The sequence below is a fragment of the Schistocerca cancellata genome, chromosome 4 (assembly GCF_023864275.1).
Source record: "Schistocerca cancellata isolate TAMUIC-IGC-003103 chromosome 4, iqSchCanc2.1, whole genome shotgun sequence".
Taxonomy (NCBI): Eukaryota; Metazoa; Arthropoda; class Insecta; order Orthoptera; family Acrididae; genus Schistocerca; species Schistocerca cancellata.
This window is the reverse complement of record NC_064629.1, coordinates 55,077,287-55,094,130: the sequence shown is the minus strand read 5'-3', so window position 1 is coordinate 55,094,130 and position 16,844 is coordinate 55,077,287. Positions and strand designations below refer to the sequence as shown.

Below are 16,844 nucleotides of genomic sequence, written 5' to 3'. Positions count from 1 at the left end.
GCCGTTCTATGAACGCAACAGCAGTTATTGAGGAACTATGTTGTTTCGCATGTACACTCCTGGAAATTGAAATAAGAACACCGTGAATTCATTGTCCCAGGAAGGGGAAACTTTATTGACACATTCCTGGGGTCAGATACATCACATGATCACACTGACAGAACCACAGGCACATAGACACGGGCAACAGAGCATGCACAATGTCGGCACTAGTACAGTGTATATCCATCTTTCGCAGCAATGCAGGCTGCTATTCTCCCATGGAGACGATCGTAGAGATGCTGGATGTAGTCCTGTGGAACGGCTTGCCATGCCATTTCCACCTGGCGCCTCAGTTGGACCAGCGTTCGTGCTGGACGTGCAGACCGCGTGAGACGACGCTTCATCCAGTCCCAAACATGCTCAATGGGGGACAGATCCGGAGATCTTGCTGGCCAGGGTAGTTGACTTACACCTTCTAGAGCACGTTGGGTGGCACGGGACACATGCGGACGTGCATTGTCCTGTTGGAACAGCAAGTTCCCTTGCCGGTCTAGGAATGGTAGAACGATGGGTTCGATGACGGTTTGGATGTACCGTGCACTATTCATTGTCCCCTCGACGATCACCAGTGGTGTACGGCCAGTGTAGGAGATCGCTCCCCACACCATGATGCCGGGTGTTGGCCCTGTGTGCCTCGGTCGTATGCAGTCCTGATTGTGGCGCTCACCTGCACGGCGCCAAACACGCATACGACCATCATTGGCACCAAGGCAGAAGCGACTCTCATCGCTGAAGACGACACGTCTCCATTCGTCCCTCCATTCACGCCTGTCGCGACACCACTGGAGGCGGGCTGCACGATGTTGGGGCGTGAGCGGAAGACGGCCTAACGGTGTGCGGGACCGTAGCCCAGCTTCACGAAGACGGTTGCGAATGGTCCTCGCCGATACCCCAGGAGCAACAGTGTCCCTAATTTGCTGGGAAGTGGCGGTGCGGTCCCCTACGGCACTGCGTAGGATCCTACGGTCTTGGCGTGCATCCGTGCGTCGCTGCGGTCCGGTCCCAGGTCGACGGGCACGTGCACCTTCCGCCGGCCACTGGCGACAACATCGATGTACTGTGGAGACCTCACGCCCCACGTGTTGAGCAATTCGGCGGTACGTCCACCCGGCCTCCCGCATGCCCACTATACGCCCTCGCTCAAAGTCCGTCAACTGCACATACGGTTCACGTCCACGCTGTCGCGGCATGCTACCAGTGTTAAAGACTGCGATAGAGCTCCGTATGCCACGGCAAACTGGCTGCACTGACGGCGGCGGTGCACAAATGCTGCGCAGCTAGCGCCATTCGACGGCCAACACCGCGGTTCCTGGTGTGTCCGCTGTGCCGTGCGTGTGATCATTGCTTGTACAGCCCTCTCGCAGTGTCCGGAGCAAGTATGGTGGGTCTGACACACCGGTGTCAATGTGTTCTTTTTTCCATTTCCAGGAGTGTATATTCTTGTATCCGAGTTCCAAATTATATTTTCCGATAGTTTCTGTGATGAGTGACCGTAATATATTATCCTCCCCCGGTAGCTGAGCGGTCAGCGCGACAGAATGTCAATCCTCAGGGCCTGGGTTCGATTCCCGGCTGGGTCGGAGATTTTCTCCGCTCAGTGACTGGCTGTTGTGTTGTCCTAAGCATAATCATTTCATCCCCACCGACGCGCAAGTCGCCGAAGTGGCGTCAAACTGAAATACTTGCACACGGCGAACGGTCTACCCTCCGGGAGGGCCTAGTCACACAACATTTTATTTACCGGAATATTTATTAACTTACCTTGTTTCCATTTGGTTTTATTTCAGTCATCCCCATTTTCCGTTTTGCTTACCACTGTATAAACTCACACTTATTAATAACGGTCCTAAATCTGTTTTGAGAATAGTATTTCTACTATAATTGTCGAACTGAAGAGTGCTTAAAATCGTATACGATCAGTGCGATCCGAGCCAAGCTCACATCTGTCTCACAATTCTCAATTGCTTTCGTTATTATAAAGGGTGATCAAAATGTTTCCGTTTGAGGATGTTGCTGCAGCGTACACTACGTGACCAAAACTATCCGGACACCCCAAAAACATACGTTTTTCTTAGTAGGTGCAGTGTGCTGCCACCTACTGCCAAGTACTTCGTATCAGTGTCTTCAGTAGTCATTAGACATCGTAAGAGAGCAGAATGGGGCGCTCCGCAGAACTCACGCACTCCGAACGTAGTCAGGTGATTGGGTGTCACTTGTGTCATACGTCTGTACGCGAAATTTCCACGCTCCTGAACATCCCTAGGTCCACTATTTCCGATGTGATAGTGAAGTGGAAACGTGAAGGGACACGTACAGCAGAAAAGCGTAGAGGCCGACCTCGTCTGTTGACTGACACAGACCGCCGACAGTTGAAGAGGGTCGTAATGTGTAATAGGCAGACATCTATCCAGACCATAACACAGGAATTCCAAACTGCATCAGGTTCCACTGCAAGTACTATGACAGACGGGAGGCGGGAAAACTTGGATTTCATGGTCGAGTGGCTCCTCATAAGCCACACATCACCCCAGTAAATGTCAAACGACGCCTCACTTGGTGTAAGGAGTGACGAATCACGGTACACAATGGAGCGATCCGCTGGCAGGGTGTGGGTATGGTGGATGCCCAGTGAACGTCATCTGCCAGCGAGTGTAGTGCCAACAGTAAAATTCGGAGGCGATGGTATTGTTATCGTGTGGTCATGTTTTTCATGGAGGGGGCTTACGCCCCTTGTTTTGCGTGGCACTATCACAAAACAGGCATACACTGATGTTTTAAGCTGCTTCTTGCTTCCCACTGCTGAAGAGCAATTCGGGGATGGCGACTGCATCTTTCAACACGATCGAGCACCTGTTCATAATGCGTGGCCTGTGGCGGAGTGGTTACACGACAATAACATCCTTGTAATGGACTGGCCTGCACAGAGTCCTGACCTGAATCCTACAGAACACCTTTGGGATGTTTTGGATCGCCGACTTCGTACCAGGCCTCACCGAACGACATCGATACCTTTCCCCAGTGCAGCACTCCGTGAAGAATGGGCTGCCATTCCCCAAGAAACCTTCCAGCGCCTGACTGAACGTATGCCTGCGAGAGTGGAAGCTGACATCAAGGCTAAGGGTGGGCCAAACCCATATTGAGTTCCAGCATTACCAATGGAGGGCACCACGAACTTGTGAGTCATTTTCAGCCAGGCGCCCGTATACTTTTGATCACATAGTGTATATGCAAAGTAGCGTACATAAGCACTTGTTTGTAGGTAATGGATTAGTGTGCCATTTGTGTCTTTCCAAAGTGCGTGCAGTAAATGCTAAAGCGTTAAGTATGACAAGTTATTACGAAATGTGTCCAAACAGGACAAACATCCTCTAATTCTTTTCCGGGCTGGCGAAGGACAAACACCGGTAGATATCCGTCGGAGAGCAAGGAATGTGTATGGGGCAGCGTGTTTGTCGAAAACCACCGTTGTGGACAGCCTTTGGTTTAAATACAAAACAAATAGAAAGAAGGTAAAACGGTGCTGATATGCATGATATGATGTTGGCGGTATATGATTTTCTATTCAGTGATCATGGTGATGATGGAAGCTGCTGGTGGAAACTGTATTGTAAGGAATGTGGATGAGAAACGTCTTCGAGAAGGTGTTACATGAAAATGCATGTGGGATGTATACAGAGGAAAGAAACTGATAGTCGGAATGTAAGAAATAAAACATTTACGTTAGGCAGGATGAGAGTGAAGTCATTTGGGATGGGACAGGTGGAGGTAAGTTACAGTTGGGTTGGATATTTAGATCTAACGGAGTATCTCATGACCTAGGAGGAGGAGACGATTAAACCTGACTTAGAGGAGCGTTTTATAATGACTGGAAGGTAGAATTTGTTGACATAGATGCGACAGAAGGACAGGGTTCACGAGGATTAGGGATACAATGGAATGTTGGAACTCAAGTTTGTGGGATACAGTGAACAGGCGAGGCTGTTCTAGGTGTTTGAGGACATGAAGGGACTTTGTAATATTGTAATATGACACAGGATGTGGGAGCGGGGGGGGGGGGGGGGGGGGGCAGAAAGTTAAGTTAGACAGAGCACATGTTATTAAATATTTTGAGGGAGTTATAAAACTTGGGATGAGTGGAGCTTAATGCAGCATTTTCGTTGGTAACGACGGTGAAGATGAGGGTCTAGTATATGGGGGAGATGGTTGTGGGGTATAGTTCCTATGCTGAGCCTAGTCAGTAACTTTAGTCTGTTGTGGACATTCGTTTGTGGGGTCAGCAAGCGGTGATTCCAAGCTGGCTTTGATCGAGGGTTATCCCTATGCAGATTAGTGTTTTAGTGAAGTAGACCAGACAGTTGTGATCTGCTACGTGAGTTTGACAGGGAGAGAATGGATCAGATTTTTTTGTAATTATTGGCTGAAATTTTGCAAAATTGATAGAGATGAACCATTGTTTTCACCAGGAGCTGAAATTCATGATTTGGAGGGATCGTTGGGTGAATTGGAGATAGGACAGACAGAAAAACTGGGAGTGTCGTCAGTATATTGAAAGAGGTATGTGGGAATTAAGGTTTAGGGATTTCATCTGTTTGTAGGGGATAAAGAGGCAGTGATAAGGTAGATCGTCCATGCATCCCAGCACCTGAGTGGCAAATGCTGCAGTGAATGTTGTTAATAATTAGATACTTTTACCGACCTCCTAACTCATATGATACAATTGCTGAAAGATTTAAAAAAATTGAGTTTAATTTCAAACACATACCCGACTCAAACAGTTATAGTTGACGGTGACTTTAATTTATCCTCGATATATAATACATGTTTAAATCTGCAGGTACACATAAAACATCATCCGAAATCGATGACAGTGCTGCCAAAGTAGAGTTACTAAACACAGCCTTCCGAAATTTCTTCACCAAAGAAGACGAGGTAAATATTCCAGAATTCGAATCAAGAACAGCTCCCAACATGAGTAACTTGGAAGCAGATATCCTCGGAGTAGTGAAACAACTTAAACCACTTAATAAAAGCAAGTCTTCCGCTCCAGATTGTATATCTGTTAAGTTCCTTTCGCAGTAGGTTGACGCAATAGCTCCGTACATAACAATCATAAAAAACTGCCTCTCGTGGTAAGACGTGCAGTTTTGCATGCGAGTGATTCATACCGCTGTTTTGGGGATGAGCGATTTATATTCTAAGCACTTCCCTTGTCAGTATTTCACTGAAAGCGACAATGCGTGAAACTAATACTTCATATAAAGCTTTAATATTCAATAATCCTTTGATGAATGCCTTGGCTAAAAACACAGGATTCCAGAAACGTAATATGCCTTTACATTCACAGAGAGGCATAAAAGTTAGCATAATTCTTTATGAAAATATCTTAAGTGTGTATACAGCTGATAAGGTTACACTGAGTCATTATACTTATCAGCTGCTAAAAGAAGTAGAAGTGTGTGTATAACAAGTAAAGCTGTAGAGTCATATCACAAACTGGCAAACAAAAATTCACTAGACTCTGTACTAAGGACTCTCCCTTACTGAGCGGAAAACACAAAACTGGTGACGCTCTGAAATAGACAAGAATCTAAAATAACATTGTGATAACTCGAAAAAGCCGGCCGCTGTGGAAGAGTGGCTCTAGGCGCTACAGTCTGGAACCGCGCTGCTGCTACGGTCGCAGGTTCGAATCTTGGCTCGGGCATGGATGTGCGTGATGTCCTTATGTGAGTTAGGTTTAAGTAGATCTAAGTCTAGGGGAAAGATGACCTCAGACGTTAAGTTCCATAGTGCTTAGAGTCATTTGAACCATTTTTGAACTGGAACAGTTTTCCGACTGCATCTTTCGCTCTGGGGCCTTGTGTGCGCTGATTCGTGCTCAATGCTGTTAGTGAGTGAACATCAAGGCACGAGCCACAAGCCGCCCTACAGCTCTCTACGCTGTGGCTAGGACGTTTCTTGTTTAGGATTACCAATTTCACTAATTTTAAAGAAGAGTTTCTGTGAAGTTTTGAAAGTGAGAGACAGGTACCGGCAAAAATAAAGATGTGAAGGAGGATGAAGAACCTGGCCTGCACACCTCAGTTCGTGAGATCATTGCCCACTAAAGGCAATGCTCCAGGTTAGAGCTCAGTTTGCCCAAATTCAAGGTTCACTGTAGTAAGTAGGGCACAAACTCCACCGTGCATTGTTACGGACAATTAGATCATTAGTAGCTACAGTTCTCAACTCCTTCTTAGGAAAAAAAAGAAAAGATCGTCCTTAAAACTAGTATCGTTAAGAATGCTTTCTAGCATATCCCTACCGAATATTTCCCATGTACGAAACCTTCGTCGTGTTACGAGGTACGTTATTTATTACGATGCATAATAGCTTTGATGCACTTTCTCCAAATTTTACTAGTTGTTCTCTCTCTTGCCATGCTTTGAATACCAAATAAGCTGGCCAAATTACCTACTCATATTCTGTGACAGCAAACATTGTCTTAAGTTATGTTTTAAGTTATAAAATGGTTCAAATGGCTCTGAGCGCTATGGGACTTAACATCTGAGGTCATCAGTCCCCTAGAACTTAGAACTACTTAAGCCTAACTAGCCTAAGGACATCACACACATCCATGCCCGAGGCAGGATTCTAACCTGCGACCGTAGTGGTCGCGCTGTTCCAGACTGAAGCGCCTAGAACCGCTCGGCCACACCGGCCGGCTTTAAGTTATAAATAAGCTGTAAGACTGTCCTGGAGAAAAGGTCCGGCACACAGTGTTAATCTGTCAGAAAGTTTCAACACGAAAAATATTTATTCTATTAACGATCTAATACTAATATCCCAGGGATGACCTCAGAAATTCACATTTTTAAACAGTTTGGAATGTCTATTCTTGTATTTCATTTCCTACATCTACATGACTACACTGCAGTTCACGTTTAAGTGCTTGGCAGAGTGTTCTTCGAACCACCTTCAGATTATTTATCTACGTTCCGCTCTCTAACAGCGCGTGGGTACAATGAACGCTTAAATCTTTCCGAACGAGCTCTGATTTCTCTTATTTGATTAGGATGATCATTCTCTCTAGGTAGACTGGCGGCAATAAAATATTTCTTCATTCAGAGGAAAAAGTTGGTGATGGAAATTTCGTGGAATGATCACGCCGCAACAAAAAACGCCTTTGTTTTAATGATTGCCACCCCAACTCGCTTGTCATATCCGTGACACTTTCTCCTCTAAATCACGATAATAAAAAAGGAGCTGCTCTCCTTTGCACTTCTTCGGTGTCCTATGTTAGATTGTCTGGTAAGGATCCCATAACGCACAGCAGTACTCTTGCAGACGACGTACAAGTCCCTTTAGTAGACCTGTTGCTTCTTGTAAGTGTTCTGCCAATAGATCGAAGTCTTTAGTTTGCGTTACCTACAATATTATCTATGTGACAGTTCCAATTTAATTTATTCGTAATTGTAATTTCTATATATTTAGTTGGACTGACAGACTTTAATTTTGTGTGATTTATCGTAGAACCGAAATTTAACGGATTTCTTTTCGTACTGTTGTGGATGAACTCCCACTTTTCCTTATTCAGAGACATCTGCCACTTTCCGCACCGTACAGGTATTGTGTCTGAGTCATCTTGCAATTGTTTTTGATCTTCTGACGAATTAAGTGGACGGTAAATGACAGCATCATCTGCAAACTATCTAAGAGGGCTGCTCAGATTGTCTCCTTAGCCGTTAATATAGATTAGGAACAGCAGAAGGGCTATGCCATTTCCTTACGGAACAGCAGATATCACTTCCGTTTTACCCGATGGGTTTCGTCGATTACTACGGACTGTGAGCAGTACGACAGAAAATCAGGAATCGAGTCGCGCAACTAAAGCGATACTCCGTAGCCATGCAATTTGATTAGAGTTCTCTTGTGAGGAACGGTGTCAAAAAACTACTTGTAATCTAGAAATATGGAATCAGTTTGAGATACTCTGTCGATAGCACTCATTACTTCGTGCGAATAGGAGTTAGTTGTATTTCACGAGAACAATATTTGCCGAATCAGTACTATGTGTCAGGATATCGTTACTTTCGAGGTAATTCATAATGCTCGAACCCAGTATATGTCTCAAAATCCTACTGCATATCGACGTTAGTAATATGGGTCTGTAATTCATCGTATTACTCCTATTTCCTTTCTTGGGTGTTAGTGTGACCTGCGCAACTTTCCAGTCTTTTGGTACGCTTCTTTCGTCGAGCCAGCGGTTCTATCTGATTGCTAAACGTGTGGCTATTGTATCAGCATACTCTGAAAGAAACCTAATTGGTTGCCTTTATTATGAGAATTCAGCTGCTTCACTGCAGCCCAGGATATCTACTTCTAAGTAACTCTTGTTGACAGCTGTTCTTTATTTCAATTCTGGAATATTTACTTCATGCTCTTTGGTGAAAATTTTTTTAAAACTGTGTTTAATAACTCCGCTTACGCTGAGGTGATAAAAGTCACTGGGTACGTCCCAATATCGTACCGGACCTCCTTTTGCACGACGTAGGCACCACTCGTCGTAGCATGAAGTCAACAAGTCGTTGGAAATCCCCTGCAGAAGTACTGAGCAGTCCGTCATTGCCAAGGTCTTGGCAGTGCGGGATTTTGTGCACGAACTGACCTGTCTGTTACGTCCCACAGATGTTCGATGGGATTCGTGTCGGGTGATCTGGGTGGCGAAATCATACGCTCGAATTGTCCAGAACATTGTTCAAACCAATCGCGAACAGTTGTGGGCCGGTGACATGGCGCATTATCGTCCATAAAAATTCCGTTGTCGTATGGGAACGTGAAGTATGTGAAAGGTCTTCAAGAAGCCAAAACAACCATTTCGAGTCAATATTCGGTTCAGTTGGACAAAGTCCATTGCATGTAAACACAGCCCACACCATTTTGGAGTCACCACCAGCTTGCACAGTGCTCTTTGACTACTTGGGTTCTCGTGGGGACTGCGTCAAACTAGAGCCCTATAGTGAGCTGTTACCGACTGAAATAATGACTCATCCGACCCGGCCAAGGTTTTCGAGTCGTCTAGGGTCCAACTGATACGGTCACGAGCCCAGGCGACGCCGTGCTGATAGCAGAGGCACGCTCGTCGATCGTCTACTGCCGTAACAAATGTCGTCGCAGGGTCCTAACTGACACGTTCGACATGCGTCCCGCATTGACTTTTGCGGTTATTTCACGCATTACTGCTAGTCTGTTATCGCTGACAACTCTAAGCAAACGCCGCTGCTCTCGTTCGTTAAGTGATAGCCGTCGGCCACTGTGTTGCCCATTGTGGGAGTTAATGCTTGAAATTTCTGCACACTGTCGACACTGTGGATCCTGGAATATTGAATTCCTTAATGATTTCCGAAATGGGATGTCCCATGTGTCTAGCTTCTTCCGGACATGTCCAAAAGAACAGATACCATCTTTATATATATATATATATATATATATATATATATATATATATATATATATATATATATATATATATATACTCCTGGAAATGATCACACGCACGGCACAGCGGACACACCAGGAACCGCGGTGTTGGCCGTCGAATGGCGCTAGCTGCGCAGCATTTGTGCACCGCCGCCGTCAGTGTCAGCCAGTTTGCCGTGGCATACGGAGCTCCATCGCAGTCTTTAACACTGGTAGCATGCCGCGACAGCGTGGACGTGAACCGTATGTGCAGTTGACGGACTTTGAGCGAGGGCGTATAGTGGGCATGCGGGAGGCCGGGTGGACGTACCGCCGAATTGCTCAACACGTGGGGCGTGAGGTCTCCACAGTACATCGATGTTGTCGCCAGAGGTCGGCGGAAGGTGCACGTGCCCGTCGACCTGGGACCGGACCGCAGCGACGCACGGATGCACGCCAAGACCGTAGGATCCTACGCAGTGCCGTAGGGGACCGCACCGCCACTTCCCAGCAAATTAGGGACACTGTTGCTCCTGGGGTATCGGCGAGGACCATTCGCAACCGTCTCCGTGAAGCTGGGCTACGGTCCCGCACACCGTTAGGCCGTTTTCCGCTCACGCCCCAACATCGTGCAGCCCGCCTCCAGTGGTGTCGCGACAGGCGTGCATGGAGGGACGAATGGAGACGTGTCGTCTTCAGCGATGAGAGTCGCTTCTGCCTTGGTGCCAATGATGGTCGTATGCGTGTTTGGCGCCGTGCAGGTGAGCGCCACAATCAGGACTGCATACGACCGAGTCACACAGGGCCAACACCCGGCATCGTGGTGTGGGGAGCGATCTCCTACACTGGCCGTACACCACTGGTGATCGTCGAGGGGACACTGAATAGTGCACGGTACATCCAAACCGTCATCGAACCCATCGTTCTACCATTCCTAGACCGGCAAGGGAACTTGCTGTTCCAACAGGACAATGCACGTCCGCATGTATCCCGTGCCACCCAACGTGCTCTAGAAGGTGTAAGTCAACTACCCTGGCCAGCAAGATCTCCGGATCTGTCCCCCATTGAGCATGTTTGGGACTGGATGAAGCGTCGTCTCACGTGGTCTGCACGTCCAGCACGAACGCTGGTCCAACTGAGGCGCCAGGTGGAAATGGCATGGCAAGCCGTTCCACAGGACTACATCCAGCATCTCTACGATCGTCTCGATGGGAGAATAGCAGCCTGCATTGCTGCGAAAGGTGGATATACACTGTACTAGTGCCGACATTGTGCATGCTCTATTGCCTGTGTCTATGTGCCTGTGGTTCTGTCAGTGTGATCATGTGATGTATCTGACCCCAGGAATGTGTCAATAAAGTTTCCCCTTCCTGGGACAATGAATTCACGGTGTTCTTATTTCAATTTCCAGGAGTGTATATAGTTAAGGCTCACCGGCCATTTGACCATCTTCTTCTGTGCAGATGCACAAGCAGTGCCCGGACTCTTACGGGAATCGGCAGTAAAGCCGCGAATAATGAGTATAATGGGCAGGGGCAATATGAATATAGTGCGGGACAATAGGTTGCGAATGTGGGTCTGACGGAAGTGTGCCAGAGATAAGTCCCTGCAGTCACACTATCCTCTGCTTCCTCGGTGCCGGCACGGTAGCTCAGCGTGTTCGGTCAGAGGCTTAGCTACCCTCTGTAATAAAAAAACTGAGTGAACGGATCAACGAAGAAGCTGAACGGGTGTCACCGGACGTCCGCCCCGAACAAACTCAACGAACAGTATAGAATAAAATGAGACCAACCAAGAGAGGAAAAAAAAACAAATTAGGAAGATGGATAGAGCGTCTGCCATGTAAGCGGGAGATCCCGGGTTCCAGTCCCAGTCGGGGCAGAGATTGTCATCTGTCCCCGTTGACTTATGTCAACGCCTATATGCAGCTAAGGGTATTCGTTTCATTTTAATTTCAGTTGTTGAGAACTACTACTTTCAATGATTATATAAAGTACAATCACCCACAATGCGACAATCTTCCAAAGAAGAAGGACCACTCGCCTTCACCCACAAGTGAACGCTACAATCAGAATTTATCTTACAACGTCTACGACAAGACAAAGACAAACTCCCGTGCGGAAAAAGGTAGGAACCCTCACTAGCAATAATAATCTCAGAAACAGGAAACAGCTCCACCAATGCACTGCCCTTTTATACATTGTGTACGCGATACTACTTCTGTCTCTACATGAGCATATCGCTATTCCATTACTTTGTCACCACAGTGACATGGCCAATGGTATCTATGAGAAGTAAGAGAAATCTGTTTCGAAACTAATGAAACATTCTCAGTTACAGAAATAATTTTCGCAATATCCACTATAGAGACCAAAATACCGTGTGCCAGCATACAGTCTTTATCAAAACCGCCAGCAGACACAGAATATGAACTTTGCAAGTTCCTTGCAATCCAATTCAACATACATGCACACTACGTCATTCATTCCTCAAAGAAAATTTGAACTTCTCCAACTTTAAACAGTTGTTATCATCTGTTGTAAGCATTCTAAAGTGAGCAGTTGCTCATATAGGGAACCATTATACAGAGTTGTCAGAAACAGTCTGGAAAGCTTGTTAGGGTGTTGCAGGATAGATTGCGCTGAGAAATAACTGTTAAGAAAAAAAATCGATACCTTGCTCCATTTCCGAGTTAATTAGCATTGAAATAAGCTAATCAGGCCGTTGCACGCACAGATTCAAGCGGCCTGCCAGAGACGGTGACCTACTTTTGATTTCCTGAAATCGAACAAGAAAGCTGCACAAACATTGGACATGAGACGGTATTAAGGATCGAACCCTAGTCAAAGGCTGAACAGTCTCGTGCGCTAAAATCTACGCCTTGAGAACAACTGACACTAATTTTATCTGGCAGGCAGTTTGAATTTTCGCACGCAACGGCCTGGTCGACTAACTTCAATGCTAATTTACTGGGAAACGGCGCAACGCATCGAATTTTTTTTTCCTAACATTCATTTCTCAGCACAATCTTCCCTGCAACAGCCTTACAAGCTTCTCACACTGTTTGTGTCCACCATGTATAAACATACACTCCTGGAAATTGAAATAAGAACACCGTGAATTCATTGTCCCAGGAAGGGGAAACTTTATTGACACATTCCTGGGGTCAGATACATCACATGATCACACTGACAGAACCACAGGCACATAGACACAGGCAACAGAGCATGCACAATGTCGGCACTAGTACAGTGTATATCCACCTTTCGCAGCAATGCAGGCTGCTATTCTCCCATGGAGACGATCGTAGAGATGCTGGATGTAGTCCTGTGGAACGGCTTGCCATGCCATTTCCACCTGGCGCCTCAGTTGGACCAGCGTTCGTGCTGGACGTGCAGACCGCGTGAGACGACGCTTCATCCAGTCCCAAACATGCTCAATGGGGGACAGATCCGGAGATCTTGCTGGCCAGGGTAGTTGACTTACACCTTCTAGAGCACGTTGGGTGGCACGGGATACATGCGGACGTGCATTGTCCTGTTGGAACAGCAAGTTCCCTTGCCGGTCTAGGAATGGTAGAACGATGGGTTCGATGACGGTTTGGATGTACCGTGCACTATTCAGTGTCCCCTCGACGATCACCAGTGGTGTACGGCCAGTGTAGGAGATCGCTCCCCACACCATGATGCCGGGTGTTGGCCCTGTGTGCCTCGGTCGTATGCAGTCCTGATTGTGGCGCTCACCTGCACGGCGCCAAACACGCATACGACCATCATTGGCACCAAGGCAGAAGCGACTCTCATCGCTGAAGACGACACGTCTCCATTCGTCCCTCCATTCACGCCTGTCGCGACACCACTGGAGGCGGGCTGCACGATGTTGGGGCGTGGGCGGAAGACGGCCTAACGGTGTGCGGGACCGTAGCCCAGCTTCATGGAGACGGTTGCGAATGGTCCTCGCCGATACCCCAGGAGCAACAGTGTCCCTAATTTGCTGGGAAGTGGCGGTGCGGTCCCCTACGGCACTGCGTAGGATCCTACGGTCTTGGCGTGCATCCGTGCGTCGCTGCGGTCCGGTCCCAGGTCGACGGGCACGTGCACCTTCCGCCGGCCACTGGCGACAACATCGATGTACTGTGGAGACCTCACGCCCCACGTGTTGAGCAATCCGGCGGTACGTCCACCCGGCCTCCCGCATGCCCACTATACGCCCTCGCTCAAAGTCCGTCAACTGCACATACGGTTCACGTCCACGCTGTCGCGGCATGCTACCAGTGTTAAAGACTGCGATGGAGCTCCGTATGCCACGGCAAACTGGCTGACACTGACGGCGGCGGTGCACAAATGCAGCGCAGCTAGCGCCATTCGACGGCCAACACCGCGGTTCCTGATGTGTCCGCTGTGCCGTGCGTGTGATCATTGCTTGTACAGCCCTCTCGCAGTGTCCGGAGCAAGTATGGTGGGTCTGACACACCGGTGTCAATGTGTTCTTTTATCCATTTCCAGGAGTCTATAATACAGCCCCACAAAAAGGAGTCGCATGTGTTCAGATTCGGAGAGTATGGCGGCCAATCGAAGCCCGTGCCAGTGGCCTCTGGGTACCCCAGAGCCAGAATACGGTCCCCAAAGTGCTTCTCCAGGACATAAAACACTCTCCTGCTTCGATGGGATCGAGCTCCGTCTTGCATCAACCACATGTTGTCGAAATCAGGGTCACTTTGGATAATGGGGATGAAATCATCTTCCAAAACCCTCACGTACCGTTCGGTAGTTACCGTGCCATCAACGAATATCGCACCGATTATTCCGTGACTGGACATTGCACACCACACAGTCACCTATTAAGGGTGAAGAGACTTCTCGACTGCGAAATGCGGATTCCAGGGCCCCCAAATGCGCCAGTTTTGCTTATCGACGAACCCATCCAAATGAAAGTGGGCCTCAACAATAAGGGGCGTGCACATGCGCATACTAATTCCCATCAGGCCCCGCGGCCAACCGTGCAGTTTGTATGTCCTAACGCAAACCGTTCATAAGTTATCACAATTTTACTTCATACAGTTCAATAATAATTACCCTGTATCTGCGCGTAAGAAATAGCTTGTTGTAATCGAGTTTCGAATTCGAAGAATTCGTCCAAACATGGTACACCCTCTCCTTCAGCACGACAACGCAAGACCACACGTGAGCACTGCAACATCCGCAGCAGTGCGACGTCATCGGTCATTCTTCATACAATCCCAACACGACTCCATTCGATTTTCATCTGTTTCCAAAACGTAACGAACACCTTCGAGGACTTCACTTTCATAGTGACGAAGTGGTGTAAGCAAAGGTGAGGTTGTGGCTCCATCAAAGCAGTCAAAATTTGCGCTGTGGCTGTTCACTCGCTGGGAGAAATGTGTTCATCGCCAGGGTGACTATGTTGAGAAATAAATATGTGGACACGAAGAATGAAGATTTATAATGTTAATAACGTTTGTTTTATTCAAAAATCTTTAAGAGTTTTCACATTAAAAAATCAATGACATTAATTTTCAGCATGGCCTCGTATAAGGGGCAGTCAAATGAGAATGAAAGAGAAGGAAAAAAGTAAGTAAACTGTTCATTATTTCAGAAGTAATCGCCGTAACTGTTGATACATTTATCCTACTGTGAGGCAAGAAGGCCAGTGCCTTCACGGAAAAACGTTTGACGTCGCCTACGGAACCATAATTGTACCCCGGCGTCCACTTCTTCGCCCAAAGCAATTCGGCGGCCACGAATGTCTTTCTTCAGGGCTCCAAAAATATGGAAATCGCGTGGACTGTGTGGAGGATGTCTAAGGGCTTCCCAGCGAAACTTCTGCAGCGTAGTCGTAACAACCAACCATGTATTCCCGCCCAGGTTTACTGGGAGGCTCTTCTACATCCTCCACACAGTCCCTGTCTCTCCCCATCCGATTCCCATATTTTTGCAATCCTGGAGAAAGAGTTTCGAGGCCGACGATTTTCTCTGCACTAAGGGGTGCACGCCTGGATACACTAATAGTTTGCTTTTCAACGGCAAACATTTTTCCATGAAGGCATTGGCAGTCCTGTCGACACAGTGGGATAAATGTATTAACAGCTACAGCGATTACTTTTGAAATAATACACTGTTCACTTACTTCTTAGGGACCACTTTATTGTCTGTCTGCCTGACCGTTTGACTGTTCAGACACCTTTTTCTACGGAACGACCAAAAGTATGAAGTTGAACTTTATTTTATATACTATGGTCTATGATCCCTCGGGAATATCAAAAGTTTTAGCTTCTACGTTAATGCAGTGAAAAGATACGGCCATTTATGTCACATATTTTGATACTCGCAAACTCTCATCAATAGCTATAGAGTACCTCCCACCGATCATCATGAAATTTCGCAAGTGGCAAGGTTTCACATTACATGAAAGAAAAAAAAATGCGAAAGTTGGTAATTTGCAATTTTATCACAGGAAGGGGAGCAGGGGAGCAGGGGGACGGCCGAGCTGCCCTCCGACACCGCCTGACCTGCTGACGGCGTTCCCATCTCCTTCATTAATCATTCGAAAAGCTATCTAGTTTAGCTGAGAGTGGCTAATGGATGCTATTCATCTGGTAATATGATGCACCTGTCTAGAGGCTTTCCCAATGTTCCCCTTGTAAAGGGACATCCTCCTCTAGCATTACTTTTCCTCAGCAGTAGTTGTCGATACCAGTATTGTTTTTCGAATTTTGGACAGGTCAATATTATTTCAGTTGCTTTTCTGAAAACTTTCATATAATTTTATACACAGTACGTTATATTTCAAGTTAAAATTTATGAAAAGGAATTACTTTACAAAATATTTTAGTTACGATACTACAATCGATAAGTACTAGATCTGAATGTACAGTTAAAATTATTTTTGTACAAACATTTGAAATTGCGAATTATTGGCACACTTAAAATTTCTATTATTAATTATGCAATACTGTACTGTTTACTGCCGGCCGGTGTGGCCGAGACGTTCCAGGCGCTACAGTCTGGAACCGCGCGACCGCTACGGTCGCAGGTTCGAATCCTGCCTTGGGCATGGATGTGTTTGATGTCCTTAGGCTAGTTAGGTTTAAGTAGTTCTAAGTTCTAGGGGACTGATGACCTCCGAAGTTAAGTCCTATAGTGCTCAGAGCCATTTGAACCATTTTTGTACTGTTTACTATGTTTACTTCTTGGTTCATTTATGAAACAATAATCGAAATTGATAATGTAACGAAAACTAGTAGGAATTCATTTGTTAAGAAAAATTATAAACCCTTTGGAAAATTATTATTTCCGCAGAGTGAGAGTGTCGGAAGCTTGCCTCTGATGTGATCGGACGTATTT

At 46.7% G+C, this 16,844-nt stretch overlaps 1 protein-coding gene across 1 annotated transcript in view; it reads right to left on the bottom strand.

Moving 5' to 3' along the window:
• Positions 1-16,844, bottom strand: part of LOC126183224 (uncharacterized) — a 679,892-nt gene that overhangs the window by 586,907 nt on the left and 76,141 nt on the right. The window lies entirely within an intron of this gene.